Source organism: Uloborus diversus, chromosome 1 (assembly GCF_026930045.1).
Source record: "Uloborus diversus isolate 005 chromosome 1, Udiv.v.3.1, whole genome shotgun sequence".
Lineage (NCBI taxonomy): Eukaryota > Metazoa > Arthropoda > Arachnida > Araneae > Uloboridae > Uloborus > Uloborus diversus.
Window position 1 is genome coordinate 178,014,722 of NC_072731.1, and position 25,385 is coordinate 178,040,106.

At 31.8% G+C, this 25,385-nt stretch overlaps 1 protein-coding gene across 1 annotated transcript in view; it reads right to left on the minus strand.

Annotated features, from left to right (window-relative positions):
* LOC129233660 (leucine-rich repeat-containing protein let-4-like) overlaps window positions 1-13,143 on the minus strand; it is a 196,019-nt gene extending 182,876 nt beyond the window's left edge. Inside the window, exon 1 of the mRNA XM_054867639.1 lies at window positions 12,494-13,143. The gene's annotated coding sequence lies outside the window, so the exon portion shown is untranslated. The remainder of the gene's footprint in view (window positions 1-12,493) is intronic.
* Window positions 13,144-25,385: the final 12,242 nt, after the last annotated feature.

Here is a 25,385-nt window from a genome sequence, read left to right on the forward strand (position 1 = left end):
TTTCATTTTCGATGAAAACTAGTTAAGAGGACTTTTTATCATTTATTTATAATTTACTTTTTGGCAACGAGGGACAACAATCAAATCCAAAGTTCTTTATTTTTATTGGAAAAAAAAGAGCTACGAGCGAGTTTTCTTTTGATAATATGAATTCATTTTGATGTACTTAAAGAATTTGTTTATGGAAAATATTATATTAGCTGTAGTGCTTATAAGTGTTACTACTTTATTTGTTCATTTAGTTACTTTTACTTACCTATTTCATCAGATGAGAGAGGCATATTTTGTTTTTTTAAATCAACTTTAAATGTTTAAAAGACACGTTTGGCATAATATGCAGTCTTAGCTTATTAAGGGAAAATTGATCGGATGCTAAAAAATGGTGCTATTTTCGAAAGTAGGCTCGTTTAGTTCTGAGTGGAACATCTTATTTCTTAGCTCTCGAGAACAAATTGCAGGTCGCCCTTTAGCTAATTTTCCCTTATCGCCTAACTTCATTCTCATTTTCCTAACCAGGCAGGTACTATTGAAAGAAATCATTTGAAAAGTTAGCTACTCAAGAGTTGGTTCATGTCAATCCAATTGCATACCTTAAAATAGAAGGTTCTAAGTTACTGGTACCATTTAGAGTCCCACTCTACTTCTCCCGGGTTAAACTGCTTGTACTTTATTTTGTAACTTAAAATGTAAACAGTCATTCCATACACATAACCTTTTAACCCTTTATAACTTGTTTTACTTTGTATAAAATGTTTTAACTTATCCCCGCAAACAAAAAATAGAAGTCAGAAATTAAGTTTTTTACCGAACTTCTTCCGAAGTATTTTTGATCTTGCGTTTTGGTTGATAAATGAGATAAACAGTGAGAAATAAAAATTGGATAAATATTGAATACATCACTGTTTAAATACCAAAAAAAAAACTATTTGAAAACCATGCTAATTTGCTTCATTTTATTTAGTACACTTTTGCGGCAACTGCACAGTATTAAGGATTTCTCCTAACCTTTTATTTTCAAATTATTTGCCTGTTTAAATCGTCTCAATGCTTTTTGAAATATTAAATGCACGATTTGTCCTTATAGTCCAGTCATATAAGACATTGAAATCGCAAAGTAGGATGCAGTTCTGATTTTTTAATATGTTGTTTGGGTCAGTTAGGAGTGTTAACCTCAGTTTGCAGTTTCCAAAAACCTGTGCCTGCTGCGCAAATGTTCGGACTTTTTTTAATTTTTCCTTTCTAAATCCTAAACTATCCAACTTTCAATCCTAAATGTGAACACCCATTTTAAAGCTCATTAAATTTTAAACAATTTGAGCTCAAATGGCGTTTTGTACGACCAATAATTTAGGAAATATTGTGCTTCAAAAATTGGCCATCTTTGGCGAAACAAAAGAAAATTGTGCTTTGATCACATTTTAGACCAAATATCGACATAAATTCCATGTCAACAAGAAAAAACTGGATATACTGTTACAATAAATGTAATTGGCTTTCATGTATGCCAAAAACGAAGTCTGTAGACTTAATAGTGATTTTTCAATCGCAAAACAAACAAATAATCGGAAAATTCATTTTTTGAAGAAATGAGTCAGAACACTTCTCAAGATAATATGGAAGAATGATATAATAAGAGTGTAGTGTGTTTATATAAGTTACCTGTGTTTCGGAAACATGGCAATTATGAAAAAAAAAACAATAAAATAGGCCGATAGTTGACAGCCCTATGGGGCAGGTAACGCAAACATTCTTTCCCCTACGTATTTATATACCTTGAATAGTGATGAATTTTCTGCTGTATTTCGTTATTCGACTTGAAAGTTACTAACCGAGTTTGATTTTGAATAGATAATGTTTTTGAACAAAAGACTTTAAAAACTTCCTTTAATAAGAGCGATCTGAACAAAAGAATGAAAACAAAATGATTTCAAAAGTGAAACTGTTTTAACATGTTAGTTTTATCATTAAACGTATCTTAAAAATTAAATACACTTAATGTCTTGGTTTTTATGGTGTTCCTGATGATACCATCGTACTCTCGAACTGGAAAAAAGAAGGTAGTGATAGGTCGATTTTTTCATTTTATTATTTTTCTTTTTCTCACGTTTGTCGATTAGAATGGCAAAGTTGTCGTTGGAAGTCCTTTCAAATGGCAAATTGCACTAAGCTGAGCAGCTAAGACCAGCTCTGCAACAGCAGCATGCTCCCATAAATCCCTTCTTTCACAAAAATGAGAGAAATCTGAAAAGGACGGGTGAGTCTGGTTCGTTTAATGTCGTGATTGGTGACGAACCAATCTCAAAACTTACGTTGGACTTCGAGCAACCAGCTCCGTTTCTACAGCTTCGGCTAAAGCTTCGTGACTCACTTCAAGAAGGAAAGCTGTGGGGGCCTGGTCAATCCAACACTAGTTCGTTTGAAAAACACCGCACAGTTTTGTTCTTCTTAGTCAGACATGGAAAGATATAATATCACATCCACTAACTTTGAAGAAGAATACGAATCTAAGAGATATTCCATTTTTCCTTGGTTGAAAAAAAAATATATAAAGCTGAATGGAAATTAACTAGACTTCGTCACTTATCGGGAAGGAAATATTTTGAATGCATGAGATAAAAGCAGCAAAAAAAAAAGGAACAAGTAGATCCACATGCTCTCCATCAACGATCATGATCTGTTGAGATGCGCTTTTTCGATGGTGGCACGGATAATGTTTCAAACTGTTTCCCTCGTTGATTTTTTTTTTTTTTTTGAATACCCTCAAGTCCAAATTTATGGAGCAAGTCATTATTGAGATGTCGTTTATTACACGATTTGGAAAACCGCTTCTTCTGGGGCAATATGATGTTGAGAAGTCAAATATAATCATATTGCTCTAGCTCGTCCCAGAGTCATTCCAGTTCTCCAATGAAGTTCAACATGAACACAATTCACTAAACGCACCAAAAAAAAAGCGCACATCTGAATTGTTTAATATGTTACAACTATGGATTTTTTCTTTTGGGTTCTGCATTAGTTTCATTACAAACTGTTTTAGCAACTTCATTTCACAAATATGCTCACAAACTAGGCGTAAATTTATTGATTCGCATAACCCAAGAAGTTTCTTTCAGTTTAAATAAAAATTACTTTAAACACATTCCCTTTTTCATATCACTTGTAAAAATAGGCGCACGATGGCGCCATCCCTGTGTGCAAGACGCACGACGGCGCCAGAGTCAAAAAGACGCGGAGATCTACCAATCAAAAATGCTTCAAATGATGGAAATCTCTACAACCAAAAAATTAAAATTGAACTTTTCAGTATATCTAAATGGGGGTGGTGAAATTATACTGCTCATTGAAACGAACAATCCGTTTCGCTGTCTATCTAGAAAAGGAAAAGTTATAGCCTTATCGTGTCTAAACAGACTATTCAAAAGTGCAACATTTTACACTGAAAACACGTGATGCTAATTAGCATCACGTGTAATGTGTGGCTTACATTAGCATTTTTCATCCTAATGTGGAGCCGTGAATTCCATTTCTGTATGTCTACAATACATGAGGTTGAGCATACGAGGCGCAAGAAATTTGCTTTTCTTCATTTTGGTTTTTGGGGTTGAAAATGTTATACTATTACTTGTGTGTGCAACATGTCTTTTTGTGATTTTTAACTATTTTTCATGATAATTCTACTGCTTCATGTTATCATGTTTAAAAAAAAATACGGTAAGCTCATTTGCGTATTACTTGTGCTCAATATTTATATATTTTAGACAACAATTTAGGTTAACTTTTTCGTTCCAAAATGTAATTACTTACCATATCACTCGATTGCCTCCACCCCTTTTAATTTTTTGTGCATTTAATTAAAAAAAAAGAAAGCCTTGGACAATTTATTTGTTTTAGATATTAAATTCAAAACCTTGATAAACGAGTTCGAATTTTAGAATTATTGGTTTTACTTGAATCGAATTCAGTATCAGATTTTAAGGTGAAATATTCTCTACACTTCAATTTAGAAAAAAAGCAGTACTCTGGTGTCATGTTTTGACAGGCACAAAAGAAGTTTGATTAAGTGATTAAAAAAATACCTTCAAAATGCTTCTGACATGACTCTTGCTGATTCTTATGTAAAATGACCCCCTGAATCCAAATACGATTACCATTTCCCAACATCACGTCCCACTTTTTGGAAATGGCGTTCTGCATTTTTTTCTTTTTCGAACATGGACCTCATAGGAGTGAGCACTATACTCTGATTTTATGCCGAAAAAAAAGCAAAAAAATTGCAATACAAACCATTAGGGAAAAAGGGCGGTTTTGATGGTTTCTGAATTACTTTAGGTTGGGAAACCCCAATGAGTCTCGCGATTAGGTCTAAATGTTCAATTCTTCATGCTTTTGAACTTGCGTCTCTCTAGCTCTTCAGAAGAGTGTTAATGACTAATATAAGGCTCTCTTCCCCAAGTAACAAAAATAATGGCTATAAAATTGTAGATACCTGGAAAATGGGAGGCGCCATTTCCAAAAAGTGGGACGTAATGTTTCGAAATGGTGGTCATTTTTGGATTAAGGGGGGTTATTATACATAAGAATCAGTACGAACTATGTAAGCATTTTTAATGCTTTTATTTATTTATTTATTTATTTTTTTTTTTTTTTTTGCGCAGTGTTATTCACCAATTAGATCGACGTAAACTTAGATATTTAAAATATTTTCTTTTTCCAAAACACATTTGCATATCAGAGGAGCTACTGAACTCGAAATTACTTCGAGGTATGAAGTAACATCGTACACTGATTTAAAAAAAAATAATATTAAAAAAATTAATAATATATACACAATGTTCTTTTTAATGAAATAAATACCAAACGTATAAATTCCGTAGTAATTATATTTTTCTGCAGAACCTCACTCCAGGTGTCAACTATATTTTCCCCAACCGCCGCTCCTTATAAAGGCGCTCAAAAAACATTGGCACGACGCACAGTGGTTCAAGGGTGGAAAAAATAGCCATTTTAAAGTTTTAAGATAAAAAATATTTCATGCCGTAATTACTTACCCTTTGAGTTGTAGTAACTTACTCCATAAGAGTTTTTGGGGAAAAAAATTTGTTTTTACAAAAATAAGCCGAGATTGTTGAACAATTAGGTTTTTACTTTTTTCGGAAGTACGCTTTATACTTCAGTTTTAATTCATTCGTTCAGTAAGGAGGACTAAAATTTAATAAAAGTCATTTCTGATTGGTTTTTCACACTTATAGGATGCATATGACATCGTAATTAAAAAATTAAAAATTCATCAAAATTGAAAACTACCTGAAATAAAAAAACATTATTTTCTTAAAAATATAATGAAAAGTATTGTAAAATATACGTTTATCGGCGGCTTCCGGTGAGCTAAAATGTACATATATCAATAGTTTAATCCTTCCTGTAAATGAACAACAACATTTTAGCTGCGACCACCTGCGACTGCAGCCGTGGCAGATGTTTTTGTTTGAGCTTCGCTATTTACGAATACCAATATAGTAAGTTAGAAAATAACTCGTAACGGTATGACGAGGGTATGACGGCTTTTTTATCAAAGAAATTGGTCATCCAATTTGACATGCTCCAGACTAATATATGTCACAGTTTCACTACTTTGCAGGAGAGCCTAAAAACGTTTGTTTACTGTTTCCGAAAGTTGGCGCTTTTGAAACATTCATCAATAAATATAGAAGATTTTTTAAAAACAGATTTACGTTGTTATGGCTTAATGCGGAGCATTATTCTACATGCAATGCAGTAGTAACCTGAAAATAACAATTTTCAGACCCGTTTGGCTTTAAAGAATATACATATGAGAAAGAAATTTTTGAAACTCATACAGAATTATATATAAAAAGTTAAATAACCATTTTGTTCATAAAACAATGAAATTAGAAAACCATTAAACGTTTGAAATTTCTGATTTCCTTTTCGAAATCATTCTAGTGTAAAGCTGTTCTCAGTTTGTCAACATTGCCAGAAAATATTGTTCGAGGGTATCAATTGCAATAAATAAACCTTGCGTGTGGCATACGACTGATTTAATTTATATTTTTCACTAAAAACAGAAATGAATTTGAACTACAGAGAAACCCCGATTTCACGTTTCTCAGGGGCCTGAATCAAACATAAAATACATAAAATGTGGGAAAACGTCAATTCAAATCCAAAAACATAAAATGTGGAAAAATGTAAAATACGAGAAATGTGTAAAAAGCAAATATCAAATAAGGAAACAAAAATGGTAATAAAGGTTGCTACGATGACGCTTCAAAAATGTAAAAATGCGATATTTTATGAAAAGAACATTATTGTACACACTAATTTCGCTCATTCTAACACATTAAGTAACTAATTCGGGCGATTAGGTTGAAAATAGTCAGTAATAATGAGTTATTGAATCCAAAGTAAATACAGCATCTTCCAGGATTGGAACACTTTGCAACGTTTTTTCCTGGTCTTTATGGTAAAGAAAATAGTCTTTCACTATTATTAAGCTCTTAAATGCAGTATTGAATGAAGAGACGAGTTGTGTTTCCTCTTCTTCTTGTTCATCTTCATTGGCGGCCGAAATATCCATAAGGTCAGCTGCGGATGGAGCAGAAGCGTTTCTGTTTTCATGGATTAACTTCCAACAGAGTGAATTATGTTTAAAAATGCACAGAGGGAAACACTTTTCTTAATTTTAAAACATTTTTTCTCTTTTTTTTAACTGCCAAGGGAAAACGTAAAATGCGGGAAGTTTATAAAGAACAAACTTTCCATCCGGATTAAATTAATATTATTAGGGTGCGGAAAAACTGGGACCTGATGATAAAAAACGTAAGATGTGGGGAAAACGTAGATTCGAGGGACGTAAAACCCTGGTTTCGCAGTGAATACGATCAGCAAGCATGAAGATAAATATTACCATGCAACAATTTTAGCAATTTTCCCAAGCATTTTTTGAGAATATTCAAAGTTATTGAATTTTTTCCGCTTTTTTGTCGTTTTGAACCACTGTGCGACGGCGCGGCGCTGATCAGGCTTGTCGCGGGCCTGTGTAGGCGAGCATTTTTTGCGTGGGATTCGAGACCTGCAAGTAAAAAAATCGATGCACGTTGGTTAATGTTTCCAGGTGTATTTTTATTTTCTATTCTTTCTGCTTGAATGATTTTTCAATAAGTATAGTCATTCGATAATATTACACTTAAAGTGTACAGAAGGAGGCCCTTTTCATTTTAGGTTTGCCGCTGAAGCTTTACGTTTGATATGATGAACCTGGACAGTTTCATTACTTTTGCAAAAAAATGTGTGAACTCTCATTTTCATTTTTTCTTTGTTTCTATGTTCGCCCGTCTTTGGATAATTGAATCTCATTACGAATTCGTTTGGTATCGAAAATATTCTCTATTAGCTGGTAAGTTACTTTATAGTCGAAAAAGGGAATGCGGCCGAAAATTCATCAATGTGAAAGGTACAGACGTTGGGGAAAAAGGAATGTTTGCGTTACATGCATAAGGCTATGAACTACTGGCCTATTTTTTTCTTCTTCATAACCAGCGTGTTTCCTTAACACAGGTAACTTATATACTGCACACTAGAGTCTTATTATATCATTCTTTGCTCCCTTTTTCTCGAATAGGGTCTTCCATATTGTTTCGAGAAGTGTTTTGTCTCATTTCTTGAAAAATCGAATTTTCCGAATATTTGTTTATTTTGCGATGGTAAAATAACTACCGTAAAATGGTACAATTTTGTGCCAAGGAGGCAAGGATGGGCCGCTGTTGCCATATGCTGATGATTTTGCTCGCTAGTGGCCTCTTTTCCGAACTTACGAGCACCAAAAAAATTCACCAGGTAGTGTAACCATTTAGGTAGCTAAAGACGCCTTATCAAAGATTTCCATTGCCGTTGTATACCTTGGATAACTTATTCGTTCTTAGTGCGTGATTCGAAACACTCGTGCAAGAACCAAAAGTCTCCTTTGGGCCGACCGTTTATACTGTTTTCCAAGATCGGGTAAGTTCAGATTTGCTTTACCATATTGTCAGTTATGAATTAAGCCGCTTGTTGACTTAAAATGTTTCATATAGTTCTCACTAGCTCAAAACATTTATCGAAAATGGGAATATTGATGTACAACTATGGGCCGTCTATTTTTCACGATTTTTATTGGCTTGGTGCTTCATTTTTTTCTCTGTAAGGATGATAACATCATATTTTGTGCTATTTTTTGTAAATAATGTCAAGTAAAGACAGAAGAAAACTTGAGGACCCCTATTGACTAAATTCATATGAGTTTTTGCAGAAGGTGCGGACTGAAATACGGATCAAATATAAACTGAGATCATTTTTAAAAAATATGTGTTTTGATGTGATTTGGGATGTGAAATGTGATTTCATTTTTTAATTTTCCAAATTTTTGTAGATCTCGTTTAAAGCTTGTCAAACCTACGCCTTTTCTGAGACATAAGTGTAGGTAAATAGCGTTTTAGCTATTGAGATTTTTCTAATTTTCATATGTTTCTATGTTAAAACCAATGCAGATAATAAATGACGTTACATACATTTACCATGTTGAACTTTGTTAATCATTCGAGACGACAAGTGAGGATTAAATCATAAAACTTAATTTAAAAAAAAAAAACGGTAAATGATGAACTTAAAAAGTTATTTATGCAGTTTCAAGCAGAGGGCAACTTGTAGCATCAAACAATAGGCCAGATCAAGTTTTCAATTTGTTTTCTAGGTTAAAATGAGGTGGCATATAGTTGTACCCCGTAGGAGTACAGCTATGGGCCACGAGGGAAAAATTCGCGTTCTTCTTCTTTCCAACTTAGTTTTTTTTTTTTTTTTTACATTTCATTTGTAAGACGAGATGTATAGCTACCACTGCAAAAATCCTCAAATTTCTATATCAAAGATGTACACGGAATTTTCATTGAAAAAATCGAAAAAAGGCCCATAGTTCGACCATTTAATGGTATTGAGTCTACTTCATTTTTAGTTTAAATTAAATTTTCAAAAAACTAAATTTACTGTTGTTTTGCCCAAAAAAATTCCTGGGCCGAGATACAGGCCGCCAAAGATGGCGGGTCTTGTCACGATATCTCACTTTTGGATTTTTGGCAAAATCTTTAAAGTGCATTATCTCAGGAACGAAAGAACATATTTTGTTGCGGTTTGTTTTATTTAGAAAGATATTTTTTATGGTTTAAAAAAATATGCAGCAGTTTGTGAAATATGTGTTTTAGTTTTTTTCCACAGTCCATTGAGAAAAAGTTTTAAATAATTTTTTTGATTTTTCTCAAAAATGCCAATTTCAAAAATTTTCCTTTTTTTACAGTTTATTAATATTACTGAACACTACGTTTCCTGAGAAGGAGAGCTTTCACTTTTTCGTTTAAAAGGTTTTAAAGTTCCTTAAAAAAACCCCATTTTTTCAAATGCCTCTAAAATCTCTTAAACGAAAAAGTGAAAGCTCTCCTTCTCAGGAAACGTAGTGGTATTAATAAACTAAAAAAAATGAAAAGTTTCGCAATTGGCATTTTTGAGAAAAATCAAAAAGATTATTTTAAACTTTTTTTTCAAAGGACTATGGAAAAAAAACTAAAGCACATATTTTAAATTTCTGCATATTTTTTAAACAAGAAAAAATGTGTTGAAAAGTGATAGCTTTGTGCAAGGTAAATTAGATAAAAATGGAACAACGTTTAAAAGCACAAAAAAGATAAAAAGTTTTTAAAAACGCAGACATGTTTACGTGGGACATTGGTTACGTGGGACAGACAAGGCGTTCACTTAAATTTCGTTTGAATGAAAATGAAAACCACGTTGAAAAACTGGAACTAAACAAATCCTCAGTTGCTAAACATTGTTGGGACTCAGGGCACAATTTTGTCTTTTCGAAGGCCAAGATCATTTCAGACCTACAACAGTAGGTGAATTAGATTTTCTGGAATCCTTTTACATTCATAAAAACTTAAATAATCTTTGCAATGAGTCTTTTGCTGTTCCGCATTTTTCTCCAATCTTATTCAATTTTACATGTTCGAATACGTCATATCTTGCCTCAGCACTCGCTGATATCTGATTGGTCTGAATTGGTTTTTCCGGTTACGCATTTAAACTCTCCCATGACCTTGATTCATCCATTTGTTCATTTCGCACTGAGGAAGGAGGCTATTGCCTCCGAAACATGTCTGCGTTTTTAAAAACTTTTTATCTTTTTTGTGCTTTTAAACATTGTTCCATTTTTATCTAAGAAAAAAATATGCTTTTAAATAAAGAATCCGCAACAAAATATATTCTATCGTTTCTGAGATAATGTACTGAGAAAATGTAAAATCCCAAGCGAAAAATCATGACAGGACCACCATGTTTGGCGGCTTGTATCTCGGCTCATCAATTTTTGGGCAAAACAAAACAAAACTTATTTCTTCTTATTTCTTTTTCATGAATTTTAACATATGTTCAATTCCAAAAAATCGGAGGCCACCATGTTACGCCCCTTGTTGAATTGAGATGGATTCTACCATCCAGTTTTTTTCTTGTTGAGGAGGAATTTATGTCGATATTTGGCCTGAAATGTGATCGAAGCATCATTTTTTATTTTTCGCTAAAAATGGCCAGTTTTTGAAGTACGATGTCTCCTAAACTATTGGTCGTACAGAGCGCCACTTAAGCTCAAATTGTTCAGCATTTAATGAGCTTTAAAACGGGTGTTCACATTTAATATCAAAAGTTGAACAGTTTAAGAGTTAGAAGGGAAAAATTTTGAAAACTGCAAACTTAGATTTTACACTACCGTAACTCACCCAAATAGCATATTAAAAATCAGAAGTACATCGTGCTTTGCGATTTTAGCCCCCCCCCCCCCTTTTTTTGTATAATATAACTGGACTATTAAATAAACGTAGCAATTTCTTTTATTTTTCATTAACTTTTTTTATTATAGTTCATGCTTAACTTAAATCACATATTTAAAAGGTAAATTTTAATAGTCCCATATCTAAACTACTTAATTAGTTCAAATATGAGAATGCTACAATTTATGTGAAAGAAAGTTTTTTAGCAAAATTTTATCCTAAGTAAAAGCAGTTTTAAAACATTTTATGGCAAATCCATTAACATGTATATTAAATTCACTCAAATTTAGTTTTACTTTGTAAGTTGAATTAATAACATTCTAAGCACCTTTTTCGATATTGTTTGAAATAACTAATTGCTAGTGGAAACGATAACTTTTAGCAGAAAGAAAATCAATGTTTAAAGTTTACTGTCAAAAAAACATGATTTCTTTTTTTGATAACATCTATACCTCAGAACTAGAAGGATGTAAGTCTCATTACGGTAATTTTACAGGAGAAAGGAAAAACGTTTTTCTGGCACATGAGAAGGAATGACGCCCTTTTAATCCTCTTAAAAAATGAAAAGGATTTTTTTAAGAATAACGTTCACATAGCTTGATGCTGAATAGGCTTGCGGACTGGGCTTCTACATGCAACGCACTAATAAACGGAAAATCGCAACCGGGGGGTTTCCGAAATTATGTATTTTTTTCTGAAAGAGCATGTTTCAAAACATAGGATTTGACCATTTTTTAAATAATTTGACAAAGTTTAATATTTTTAAAGAATCATTTTAATCGGTACGCAGATTTAATTTCATTTGTTGCGCTTCTGCACATGATATCACAAGTGATGAAATGCCATTCTCTGATGCCATTAGCGCAGAGCGCAATATTTAGTTTGCTTCTTTACTGCATGTACTGGGAACATTATTGATTGGTAGCAAGCGTACAGCGTAATATTTAATTCGCATCTTAATTATCACATCGTGGAAACGCGGTGGACAGCAAGCATATGCATTCAATGCGTCAGTAGAGAAGTGCGTCAAAGTACATCACATGCAACGTCATAAAGACCACGCCTTATTTACAAAATTAATTAAAAATTAAACGTTGAGAAAATGAAAGTTTTTTTCGCTCCATATATATTTTTTATTTTGCTTGTTCTATCAATTTCAGTGACAAAAAATAGTGCTTTTGACTGAAGGAAACAACCCTATTTTCGACTTACGTCCGTCTGGCTCTGAAGTGCAGTTGTTAAAATACAATTAAAAATTATAATTTTTCAATGGTTTGCTATTGAAAATTATATAAAGCATGAATGTAACATACAGTGAATTAAATATGTGAGTTTCAACAATTTCAAACTTAAGAAAAATTAACACTAGAACAGAAATAGATAATATTTGTCTTTTTTTCCACCGTTAATACTCGTTTTAACCAAGTTACAGAATCATTAGACTATCAACAAAAGGACGTATTTCGTATCATAAATGACATAAAATTAAAGCGACATGAATAATAACAACTCTGATACATGCTGTTTACAATTCAATTATTGCGGTCAAAATTACTATTATTTTCATCACTACTACTCAAAAACAAAACTACAAATCTACTCTAAATCTAGAAAATGAGACTTACCTTTTTAATTGTGCAAAACCGCATCACATGAATGGGACACCAAGTGAAGAATAGTAGATATACTTGTCTTTTCGTTTATCTTCTTTACAAAATGACTTTTGGACATCAATTATATTTTCCTTGTACTCGAGTTAGTCATAAATTCAAATTCTTAAACTTTGCTCAAAGGTTGCGCATGAAAATTCACCATTTAACTAAATTCTTGACGTAAATTTTTCGAAAATGAAAAATGACGAAATTTGACATAGTTCAGAAATTGTAATCAAAAAAACAATTTGTCTCCGAAAACGAACAGTTGAGCAAAAGTTTTTCACTTCTTTAACTGAACGACAGGGATGAACACCATTAAAATATTTGAAAATTAACTAAAAGAGTTTCTTCTTCATTTTTTTTTTTTTTAATAAGCGTTAGTAACTGTTTATGGTATTTCTTCGAAACTCATGAAAAGAAAAAAACACAGAATTCACTCTTTTCAAAGATAAAAAATATCTGATGATTACGATTTAGCTTAAAGACAACTAAAACATTACATTTGCCACACAACCTGTTGAATTTTAAACCAGCAAAACACAAGCACGTTTAAAAAGCACGGCATGATAGCTGTGGCAACTGCTGCGCACAGCGGAGAATCCCCGTGTTAACTCTTCGCTGTCCAAATGCCATCTATTTCACCGGCGTAGAATTGGCGGTTTAAATAGAACTGTTAGAATCGCGCCAGTCCGCAGAAATTCGGAAAAGCTTCCGTGTTGTTTGCGCCCCCCCCCCCCTCCCTGTTCTTTTGAGGTTTCACATTAATGGATTTATGTCAAAGAAAAAACACTTAAGATAGCAAAGGTTTTCCCATTGAGAGTGGAATAAAATCTTTGATTTCTTGCGAAAAGAAATTTTTTTATGAAAAAAATGGTTTTTCTTTTGTATTTGTTGATAGCAGAAACATGGTGAGAAAGTGATTTATTTAACTACCCCTTTATCCGAGGTTGACATGAAGATCCTGTCTAATAAATGAGACAGAAAATAACAATGCATCTCATATTGCGCGTGAAATAATAGATGATGTTTTAAGCTTTACTTTTTTTTATGGCGCAAAACGTTTGTTCCTTTACTACTGAATATACATTACTGTAGTTTATTTTTGTTTTTATTTTATAAACTGTTTTTCGTTTGTGTTTCATAATTTAGTTCTAAAGCATAAAATTTTGGATCTTTTTGAAAACTTTACTGCTCTAATCATAGTGATAAATGTTTTAATGCCCAAACTGATCAATTATATACATTTCAATGCTTTAAATAGTAAAAAATGAGTTTCAAAACTCTAAAACAAAATGTTTTGAAGATGAAAGGCAGATATATTAATAGTTTTAAATCTTAAATTATATTTTCTAGTCTTTTTGACTGGTTGTGAGAGATCTAAAGTTAAAACGAGGATGCACTTCTTATCTAATATTATTATACAAATTATTGCCAATGATAAAAACACAAAATTCTGAATTTACACGCCATGTGGTCTCAACAATAACGGCAGATTGAAATAAATTAACATTAAGGAATATATTTTCCCATATCACCGCAAACAAGCTCAAAATATTTTTTAATTATCTCAGTAACTCTAAACGTTTAACAATAAAAATTAATTTTTGTTGCATATGATCATATGTTTAAACAATTTAAAAACAAATGTCCCTGCAACTATACATCAACAAAAGTAACAAGAGAAATACAATTCCTTGGAGCGAATTATAACATAAACTAAAATGCATATATGTTACTAAATTGCAAATCCAATCAGAGCCTAACTCAACCACCTAATCCAAAGCCACGAAGCAAGTGTTTAGTACATAATTAGCAATGGGGTCGTTTCCAAAATTTTAAAAGTTTTTTTTTTCTGAAAATGCATGCTTAAAAACATAGGATCTGACCATTTTTAAAATAATTTGTTTAAGTTTAATATTTTTAAAAATTTACTTAAATCGGTATGTTTTCATTTTTTTTATACTTCTGCCGATGACATCACAAATGATGAAATGCCATTCAGTTTTTGCCATTCACAGACCAAAATATTTAATTCGCATCTTTAATCACCTGTATTGGCAATAACGATATGGTTGATAGCAAGCGTAGAGCGCAATTTTAATTCGCTTCTTGATTATCATAACGTGGAAACACGATAGAAAGATGCGCCAAAGAACATCATTTGTGACGTCATCAAGACCACGCCTTGTTTGAAAAATCGGACAGTTAAAAAAAATAATTAAAAAATTACTGTTGGGAAAATAAAAGTATTTTCTGGGTCCATGTTTTTTTTTTTTTTTTTGCTTATTTTATCAATTTCAGTGACAAAAAGGACTACTTTTGACTGAAGGAAACAACCCCATTGATAAAATTGAAATGAAATTTTTTTCTGTGCCTCATTGACATACCCACCTTTGTTTGATGAAACTTTGTAATACGAATACACGTATTAGGCAGTTACAAGAAGATACATTTCGTCAGTGGAGAGTAAAGTCCCACAACGGAGGATAAATGCCCGAAAAATATCAACAAGTAAAATTATTTTGTAAACTGTTTATTCATAAGATTTTTTGAACATAAAATTATATCACAAAATATTTTTTGATTACTTTACAGAAGTGAAGAAACCAATTACGTAAGTTCTTTTTTCATATTGACGTAGTTATTTTTTATTCAATTTTTAGTTTTTGTAATTTTAAACATTTTTTTAGATTTATTTGATCGAATCTAAATTCATTTCTTAGCTGTATTATCTTTATAAAAACACAAACTCCAGATTTGTATGCCCGGGTAAACTCAGAAACTACCGCGACGATTTCGTTTAAAGTTTCAGTTTGTCTAGGTAAGTGGTGGGAAGGTTTACAGACCGATTCAAAAAAAATCTATAAATGGCTCTTTTTTAAACGAAACTCAATTGTTTGACCAAAAAAATGAACCTTTCTACTCTAAATAATTATCGTATTGTTTCTATTTTGGTTTCATTGGAAAGGGCGGAAAAAAACATTTCTGGAACACTTTCTACCCAATGGCAGACACCTGTAATTAGCAGACCTTTTTGCCCCAGTCTCCGTCCCCTAATATAAGTCGTCCCATTTAATTCACTTAGAATAACGGACTGAAATTCAAAAGAAAAAGGTTTCTTTTTCAATGATTTGACATCATGCTTTGGTAAAGTAACCGATGTACAAAGCAGTTATAAGAAATGGCTTTTCCAGCATCCCATTAGTATTTTCAACTTTACCCCCCCCCCCCCCTGTTGATAGACTTCTGTTGGTTTGTTAATTACATTTTGTTTTGTCTTTTGTAAAACTTTTATAATATTAATGAAATAATGCTGAATTAAAAGAAAAATTGGAAATTTTTAACTGTGTGATGTTGGTTTGATACTGCCGATTTTAGTTTATAATGTTATTATTTCCTTTTAAAGCATGTAATCATTTTAATTTGAAATAATTCCAGACAAAAATGTTTCCTTTGTCTTTCGTTTAGATTGGAGTTCAGACAATTTACGGTTTGTTACGGTGTTAGATTAATTATCAATTGAACGCATTGATATCAAATATTGCTTTTCCTTACTATGGAACTGTTTTAATTGATTAACTCAAGAAAAAAAATCAAGGGTTTTTGAAATTCACAAATTGTAAAGTTAAAGAAGCTTACAATGGTAGTAAAATCTCGGAAGTATGGGACAGATGTGATGTCATAAAATGGCTAACATTTGACTACAATTTAGTGATATTTCGTCAAACTTAAAGCTGAAAATTATGTACCGAATTAAATGACAAGCGTATATAAATACAGTGCAGCTCAATATTGTTGGCGCTAGGCTTTGGACGAGTCCAAATCAAAACTATTTGAAAATAAGAGAAGCATAAATTTCAATAATCAAGCGTTGACAATTTTTTTTTCTTTTTAGAAGTGGCGTTTTTTGTTAACAGTAAGAAAATAATTTCAATTAAAAACAGAAACCAAATTTATTTAAATAGGGTAGGTGGTACAAAGGTGACTACATACTTAAACTTTAATTATTTTTCAAAATTTGTTGGTTGGGTTAATTTGGTAATTTGTTTTCAAAGATAAAATTGAGCTGCTTTTTGATACATTTTTAAAACTGTGGCTAGTGGATCAACTTTTAATGTTCCAAAGGGGACCTATATTTTGAAATCGCTTTTAAAATCTGAAATCAAATTATCGGTAAAGAATTTTTTCTTCCAATAGAGCAATACAAAGTTGAATTAAAAGAAAAAGTAATAATTGCATGCAAATTAAAAAGAAAACAATTGCAATAAGCATTTTTTTAACCTTCGCTATAATTGCTTCACTTCATTGGGAAAAAGTTTAAATTAATGGTGTCAGAACAGGGTGTAATGATAAAAAATAATACAATACAGTTGAATACAGAAAAGAACCTTACTCTATTAGTTCAGATATTTCTTCTTAAGGTAAAATTCTTCTCACAAAGTTATCAATCCCTTAAATTTAGCCATGTTAAAGTGATCTAAAGTAAGTGCGGTTAAAAGGAAAGAAGTAGTCATTCGGAAAACGTATCTAAGCTGAAAGTTCTAAGAACTCAAACACTTATGAAATCAAGTACATTCTTACCCGATAAATAGAGTTTCTCCTCCTCAGATGGAATTCACTGCATGCAGTAGCAACCAATCAAAGTAATTTTCCAAATTCAGCCATTAGCACTGTGAATATATGTCTTACAATGCAGTGCCCGCCATTTTGTGATTAAAAAATAAAATAAAATTTAATTTAGGGGAGTGATCTACCTTACGAACACTGGCATTCTTCAGCTCACCTACCTTATGACTGTTTTCTTTCGTTTTATTTTACTTAAGTACTAATCTATTGGAACGATACTGTAACCTGTTTTCAATTATTCTTGTTGCAAGATCAACACATTGTACTGTTAACACCGTAAAAAGTTTTTTTTTTTAAATGAGAGTGACAGTTTAAGATTATCTATTTTCATTATTGATGTGTATCACTGATTATGAGTTAAATATATATTGATTTTGAAATTGATCTTATTGCATTTTAGTACCTGGGAAAAGGTACAGCAATATCAAAATTAAACAGCACAAAAACAGGGAATACTATTATTTTTATAGAAATATTAGTCACCGCTGGTTTGCCTTTTTACGCCACTACCCTTTCTATACAAGCAGCCGCCTACGGCGCCTGTTTGGCTTACTTGTCATTCACCTTTTTACGCCAAGATTTCCGCTTTTGGAGGCTGTTTAAATAAAGTTGGCTGCGGTATCAATCAATCTATATCTATCTTTATCAATATGAATATGAATAAAATATTTTCCATATCTATGTCCAGTTTTTTTTTTTTTTTTTTATATATATGATCACCTTTTTACTCCAAGAATGCTGCCTGTGACGACTTCTATCTACTTATATGATCTATCTCAAAATTTCCAAATCCATCTCTATTTATTTTAACCTAACAGTCCATTCCCTAACAAAAACAATCCCCGTTATCGATCATTGACATAGATAAGGATAAAAATCCTAAGAAAGCAATAAATTCCATGCTTGCTCCAGAGAAGCCTTGATTCAAAATTTTCATTATGATTGCTATTAATATTGCTGTTGTAAGGCAAAGAATTTTTGTAACAATTGGTTTTATATTTAATCATTTAATGGTGAAATTACATGAAATTTACTTTTTTTTTGAAATAAATTATAGCATTAATTACTTCCTGATAATGTAGCTATCTATGGTGAAAAAATGGTTAAAATTGGGCCAGTAGTTTTGAAGCTTACCCCCAGACATACATACAGAAGTATCCATTTATAAATATAGATTTAATTTAACTAGGGTTCGCCCAGCGGTCGAAGTTCGAGCATATCCATTACTGAATACTTGAGGAAACTTCTATGAATTTTCCTGTTTTCTAACATTTTTATTTTTACTTTCGTTTACATCTGTTAACATATAATTTTCACATGTACTCACAGTACCAAACAGTAATAATTTATTCCAATTTTGCTTTCTGCATGTGGCGTAGCATAGCCTATTAATAACGCTTTGAGCCAAAAAAATAATTGAACCAAAGCTTTTTGTATGTTAATCTCAACATAAAGGAATGAAAATGTATATTTCGAGTATTGGGTTATTGGCGTCGTCGTCAAATTCTTGGTGTGAATAATTTCATTTTGAATACCATATTCCCTTGTGATAACCCTATGCAAATACATATTTCTCTACTCTTTGTTTATGTATTCAAAGAGAAAACATTTCTTGTGCTGGCATTTGTGATGAAACATTGACGCCGATGAATAAAGATCACCAATTTCCCAATTGTCGAAATTTTCCTGAAGGAAATCATACCGCAAAACTCTGTTTATACGTAAAACTTCTGAATAAAAAAAAATTTCTTTTAAATACAAAAAGAGGAGAAAATGGTACCGAAAGGAAACAGCTTGCCTATTATTATATAAAGACACTATACCATAGCATATCCTCATATAAATTATAGTCGATGATCGAGTAACCCGCGTGTTTCAACAATAAAACACGTGCCACGGCATTAAAATTTGACTGCAGTTTCATGCTTTGAAAGCACGAAACTGCAGTCCTCGGCTGGAATTGACTGAGCGGGCGGTGTATTTCATGTATTTCTGCCTTAGCCCTGGCTATAGGACAGTAACTTAATGAACATATGTATTGAAGTTTCTTTTTCAGAAAACTCACGCAAAAATTCTTTCAAATGAAAATTGCCCCATTCTCCTGAAAGCAATTTAAGTAAGCTGTTTATTTATTTATTTATTTTTTCCAGCTTGCAAAACTTACTCAACAGAAATACTGTAGTTTACACTAAAGCCCTGGATCCTTCTCTTAAGTGGCGACACACTTTGATCACACACTGCGCGCCGCTTTCGACTGCGATTGATGGCGGGCAGTCACGTGGGTTCAGTCCGCCATTTCGTGTCGTTGCCTGTGTGATTTCACTGTGCGAAATACTAGATATTTTCTCTTTGATACTCGTATTTTTCATTAAATGCTATCTTTAATGTGAAGATGCCTTGGTGTAGTGCATTAAGATGTTCTAACAGTTCAAAATTACTATATCGAAATACATTGAAAGATTATTTATGTATTTTAAATGTTTTATCAATACTGCTGTGCAGTTTCAGACTTTTTGAAACTCTTGTTGAAATTGTAATGTTTTTTACTTTTCATGAAACTGTCTGATGGTTTTTTAATTTTCATGGGATGATAAGGACATTCACTAAAATCATCATGAATAGTTCCTTCGAATATTGTAAAGCTCAACTATGTAACGGCACCTAATAAATTGCTAGCAGAAGTAAAATATTTGCATTGTTTTTAAAACTGATTTTTCTGAGTTTAAGATAACAAAGCCGTCAAAATTTAACGAATACTAATTATTTTATTTATTTTTAATGTAAATTTTCTATTGTTTAGTTAGTTTCAAAATGTCTGTAACTGTAGCAAAATTATTTTAAGAACACGTCGTTTTGCTTTTAATTGTGTCATAGCCATGAGTTTCAGTGTGTTGCCAAGTTAATTATTTATCTATTTTGCGCATAAAAATTAAGATATTAAAAGTATGAAATTATTCATTAAAAAAAATAATAAGCTTCTTTGAAATTATAGTAACATGTAACTCAAGTCAAGTTATATAATTTCGTGAGGATTTTTTTTTTTTTTTTTTTTTTTTTTTTTTTTTTTTTGCCCGGAAAAAATCTGTTTTCGTTTAATTTTTATTTTGATGTGAAAACCTTTTGAAATATATATATATATATATATATATATATATATATATATATATATATATATATATATATATATATATAAATAATGATTTATCCCAGTATCTGTTAATTTATAAATTTATTATTACTATTTATAACAGTTCGTCACAGATGTAATCTGCACTCTTTTATTTGAATTCCTATTGGTATCAAATAATTCAATTATTATTATTTTTTTAATATTGATTTAAAACTGGTTGCATTTTATTATCAGTTCGTTGAATTTTTAAGAACTAGTACTATCCTTAAAAATCAGGTTTAAATGAAAGGCATTTTTTAATGTAAAATCGTCACGAGAAACAAGAAAGTGTTGGTAAAATGTAAAAAAAAAAAAAAAAAAAACATGGAAGAGTCCTGCCGAAAATAAAACCTTATTTCGGCTTTATAAAACAAAAGAAATTTTGCAATTTTTTAGAAGTGAATAATTTTCCATAAGAAAACTATACACATTAGTAATATAAATGATACTGCTTTGCATGAATAAGTTCAAACTGTTGCCCACAAATAATTTATGACATAATTAATTTAGCTTACTACTGTTCTACTCAGTATTGGATTTAAGGGGGGGGGCACCGTGCCCCCCCCCCCCCCAAAGGATGAATTTAATTAACTTGCTTATTCACTATTTTTTAATGGACTTCTCCTTAGCATTTTTTTATATAGTTGATTAAACAGAACACAAAACACACATAGAGCATATTTTGAATAATAGCATTATTGTCTGCTAAAGAAGTCATACTGGAGTCCTAGAGTGGCAGAATACATTTATACATTTAACTCGTTGGTTTTGAATTCAACGGAACGTAATATCGCGATTCGTCCATTATTTTTTCTTTGATGGAATCAATAGCTAACATTCTTCAAAAAATGTGCAGGCGTGCCTAAAAGTATTATTTTGATCCAGGAATCTACTTGCGAAATAATAGTTTTTTCTTTTTCAGCTTATAAAAAATGCAAAATGAAAGCAATCATATCGTAGTAGTTTCTTGAGAAAACCATGATATTAATGGAGGCGGCATGTAATATGAATATGTTATCTCAACTGTATCATGGCTTCAACAACAATCAACAACTGCTTTGAAATCCACACAGAAATTGTCCTGAATTTTTCAGTAAAACTTATAAGTTTAATAGCTATAATTTTAGTAATTAAATAATATTTTATAGTTAAAATACTGTAAAATAATATTAAAATCTCAAATAAGGTATGGGTAATTTTTTTATTGAGTAACTTTGCCCTTGTGTTACAATCATTACGACATTGTTCTTAAAATTAGAACCGCTAATTGTATAGCATTTCGGTAACATTATTATGGTTTAGTATTTAATTGGCTTGAAACGTTATAGTTGTTTTATGTCCACATTCAAAGTATATTGGTACATAAAATGTATGTACTTAGAAGTGTTAGTTTAAGGGATCCTAAAAAAAATTTTAAAAAAAAAAGACATTTTAAAATAAAGTAATGAAAACTTTGTTATGAAACATCGTATGTGGCAGGGGGAAGGAGGAGGTGCTATTCAATTACCGGGTCCCCTCCGGGAGATTTTTCTATATCCGCCCCTGGCTCTACTATACCAACTTTCTATAATAAAACGCATATTTAAAACACTTCAAGTAATTTGTAACTCAGAAGGTCTATATGGGGGAAAAAAGAAATTACTCTTAAAAATGGTCGAAAATTTCTTCAAAACACCTTTTTACTAATATTCGGTTTAATAATAAAAAAATATTTTACTAAGGTAAAATTCAACATTTTTGTATGTATATTATCAGTTACATAATTTACGATTAAAAATCTGTAAACATTCGTTAATTAAAAGATACTTTTCAATAAGCGAGACTCTGTATTTTTCTACTGTTGAGATAGGGAGAAAGTTGCGGAACGACACAAAATGGCGGACGCTGGAGCGTGTCGCCACTTAAGAGACAGATTGAGGGCTTTAGTTTACACCACATAACTGGCGATATTGACAAAATCCGCCTTCCAAAGGGTCAGAGTTTGGTACTTTCCAGTTAAAACATAACTATCAGAGAATAATGTATGTTGATGAATTATTATTTTTCTGATAGTTTTTGTGGTATGTTCAAATCAGGAAAATGTTTCCGATGTCAGTTTCTCAAGTTTTATTTTCAGTCTTGGAATCGTAACCTTTTTCCATTAACTGACCCATTCTATACATTTTTATAAAAAAAACAACCTCTCATCTGAAAATAAACATAAAAAGTTTCTATTGTCATCCAATTGCTCATAACCTTTGTGAGGATTTCTCACTTTCGTAATGCTCCATCATTTGTTAATTATTTGGATGAACTCTTCCGTTTCTTTATATGCAGAGTCATTTTACCTTTTGAAAGCGTGGGCATTTGTGCCGTCAAAAACTTTTTAACAAACCTAAATTTTGACGTTCAACATTGCTTGGGTGTAATGATATTACCATCAACTTTGAAGAACACTTAATCACAGATTTAGACACTTCTGTCTAGTTTTCTTAGATGAACTAAGGAAGCACAATTAACCCCGCTAGGTACTCAAATGAATATCAATATCCCGGGACTTAATTTTATATTCGTAAACCAGAAGAAAAAAAATGATTTAAAATAAAATTTCACAACGGATTCGTGCAAATTTACGAATTTCGAATTTTGACGGATTCGAACTTTTTGAGGTGTGCTGAGTCCATTTCAACCATTTTTGGAAAATGTGTGTCTGTCTGTGTGTGTGTGTCCATGTCCGTGTGTGTTCGTGCGTCCGTGTGTGTGTGTGTGTGTGTGTGTGTGATCGTTTTTTTTTTTTTTTTTTTTTTGGTGGCCTCTCTACAGCAAAAACTACCGCATGAAATCGAACGAAATGTGATACACATATGTGCCCCTATGGGAACTTGTGTCCATTGGTTCTTGGCGTGAATTTCTTCAAGAAGGTGTGGAGAAATGGAACGTTTCATGAGTTATGCATGCCAGCTATTCCCCAGAAAGTAACTGGCGAAATCAAACAAAATTTGGTTCATATGTTGCCCTTAAGATGTACAGGTGCTGATAGAATTTTGATGTCAATAGCTCAAACAGGGAATAAGCTATAGAACGTTTTTTGTCTTCACTTGTAATTGCTATATCTGAAGAAACAATGAACGGAATCAAACAAAAATTTATCGACAAGTAGCCCTTAGAGGGTACAAGAGCCGATTCTATTTTCATGTCAATAACTGAAAAGGGGGTAGTACAATCGAACGTTCTCGCGTTTTCATTGCGAGTGCTATATCACAAAAAGTAATGCTTAATTCTGCATGAAATTTGGGATAAATGTGAATCTGTATGCAAACAAGAGTTGTTTCAATTTTGGCATCAATCTCTCCAATGTTTTTTTTTTTTTTTGCTTTTTTTTTTCTTTTTTTTTTTTTGCGAATAAAAAGTTTTATTAATGCAACAATATGAAAGATAAATCGTATAAGATAGTCGTCTGCTTATTTTTGCTGGGAATATTGCTTTCTCGTCAAGCATGGGGATGAATCAGAATTCATTAGAAAGACATAGAAGAAAATTTCTTGATGGCCATAACATACTAGTTTAGTTTTTACGTGAAATTTTTTGCGTAAACTGTTAACGTTTTATCTATAGTTCAAATGTATGCGAGTGTTTGTGATATTTTAAAGCCTTTGCATACTCTTTTAATAATTTTTAATACCACACCTATTTTTACTGAATCACGTTTTATGTACAATACAATTATTTTTAAGCAAAAATTTTTATCTGATTCACCCCTCTTTTAATTCGCAACTCCAGAGCTCGAATACGCTACCTTGTGGTGATTAACAATACTACCGAAAGAGGTGAAACATTCCATTCCACGTGTTTTCTTTAGGGTAAATTGCAGGCTTCAGGCAGTTTGTGGTGTAATGTAATTTCAGAAGAATAGAAGAGAAAGCTTCCCACAAACACGACGAAAAATTACTGTCACTCACAAAGCGTCAAAGCAAGTTATAAATTACGGCATTTGTTTGTTTTACCTTTTTCATCCGCCATTAAACAGTGATTGCAGCGCCCCTATAGTTTATTGGAGTTGCGAATACCTTTTTTCGGGTTATCCTCGGTACTTGTGCCACTCAATTCCGTGGTTAATCTGGAGTGTACTGTACACATGTATGTGCAGTAGTAAATAGTTTCGAAAACACGGTTTTACAAAACTGGGTCAATCATTGGTGCGACCCTGTAAGTATATCTAGATATATATATAGCAAGATGGGCATATTATAATGTGAAAAAAATATGCACTAGAGGAAAGGGTGTTTCAGCAAAAAAATACAAAATTCAACATTCCAGGCACGGTAATAGTCTCAAGATTGCATCGCAGCTCTTTACGATACCAAAAAGGAAGCGTTGCATCAAATTTAAGCTATTTTATTAGGAAAACAAAAATATTCTCTAAATTTTAAACTTAATCAATATAACTTACGACTTTTTATTTTGAGTACTCTCTCACGCAACGATTGCAATATTTCAGACAATAGGCAACAAAATTTCGAAAAAGATTAAATGTAGTATGAAATGGGAACTATTCGGATATTGAGTTAATGGAATGGAAATCCAATATAAAACAACTCTATTCCTCTGGCGGATACACAATTCTTGTAAAATGGATCTTAAGCCAAAAAAAAAATATATATATATATATATATAAAGAAATTCAGGAATATTCGGGAAAAATGGAAGGAAAGAATTTTAGTTTTTTTTTTTTTTTTAACTTTTTTATTGATTTTATCGGATTATTTATTCATTTAAACATTTTTCTTTCTATTTTGAATACGTTTCTGTCAAAACAGTAAGAGTAAGAAGCTATTACTTTATTAAGAAATTTCAAAACAGATCTTTTATTATAAAGAAGTTTCTGAGAACAACTTTCTTAAAAATAGCTTTTTAAAATGTTATAAATGGTAGTTTGAAATTTGTTAAAAACCAATTTTAAAGTACCACGCCCGTTTACATAGCCAGAGACTGCACTTTCGTCCTTGTTCTGGATTCATATGCATAACAAGGACAAAACTGCATCTGTGGATCTTATAACCGGGCTGTCGATATATGGATGCCTCACTT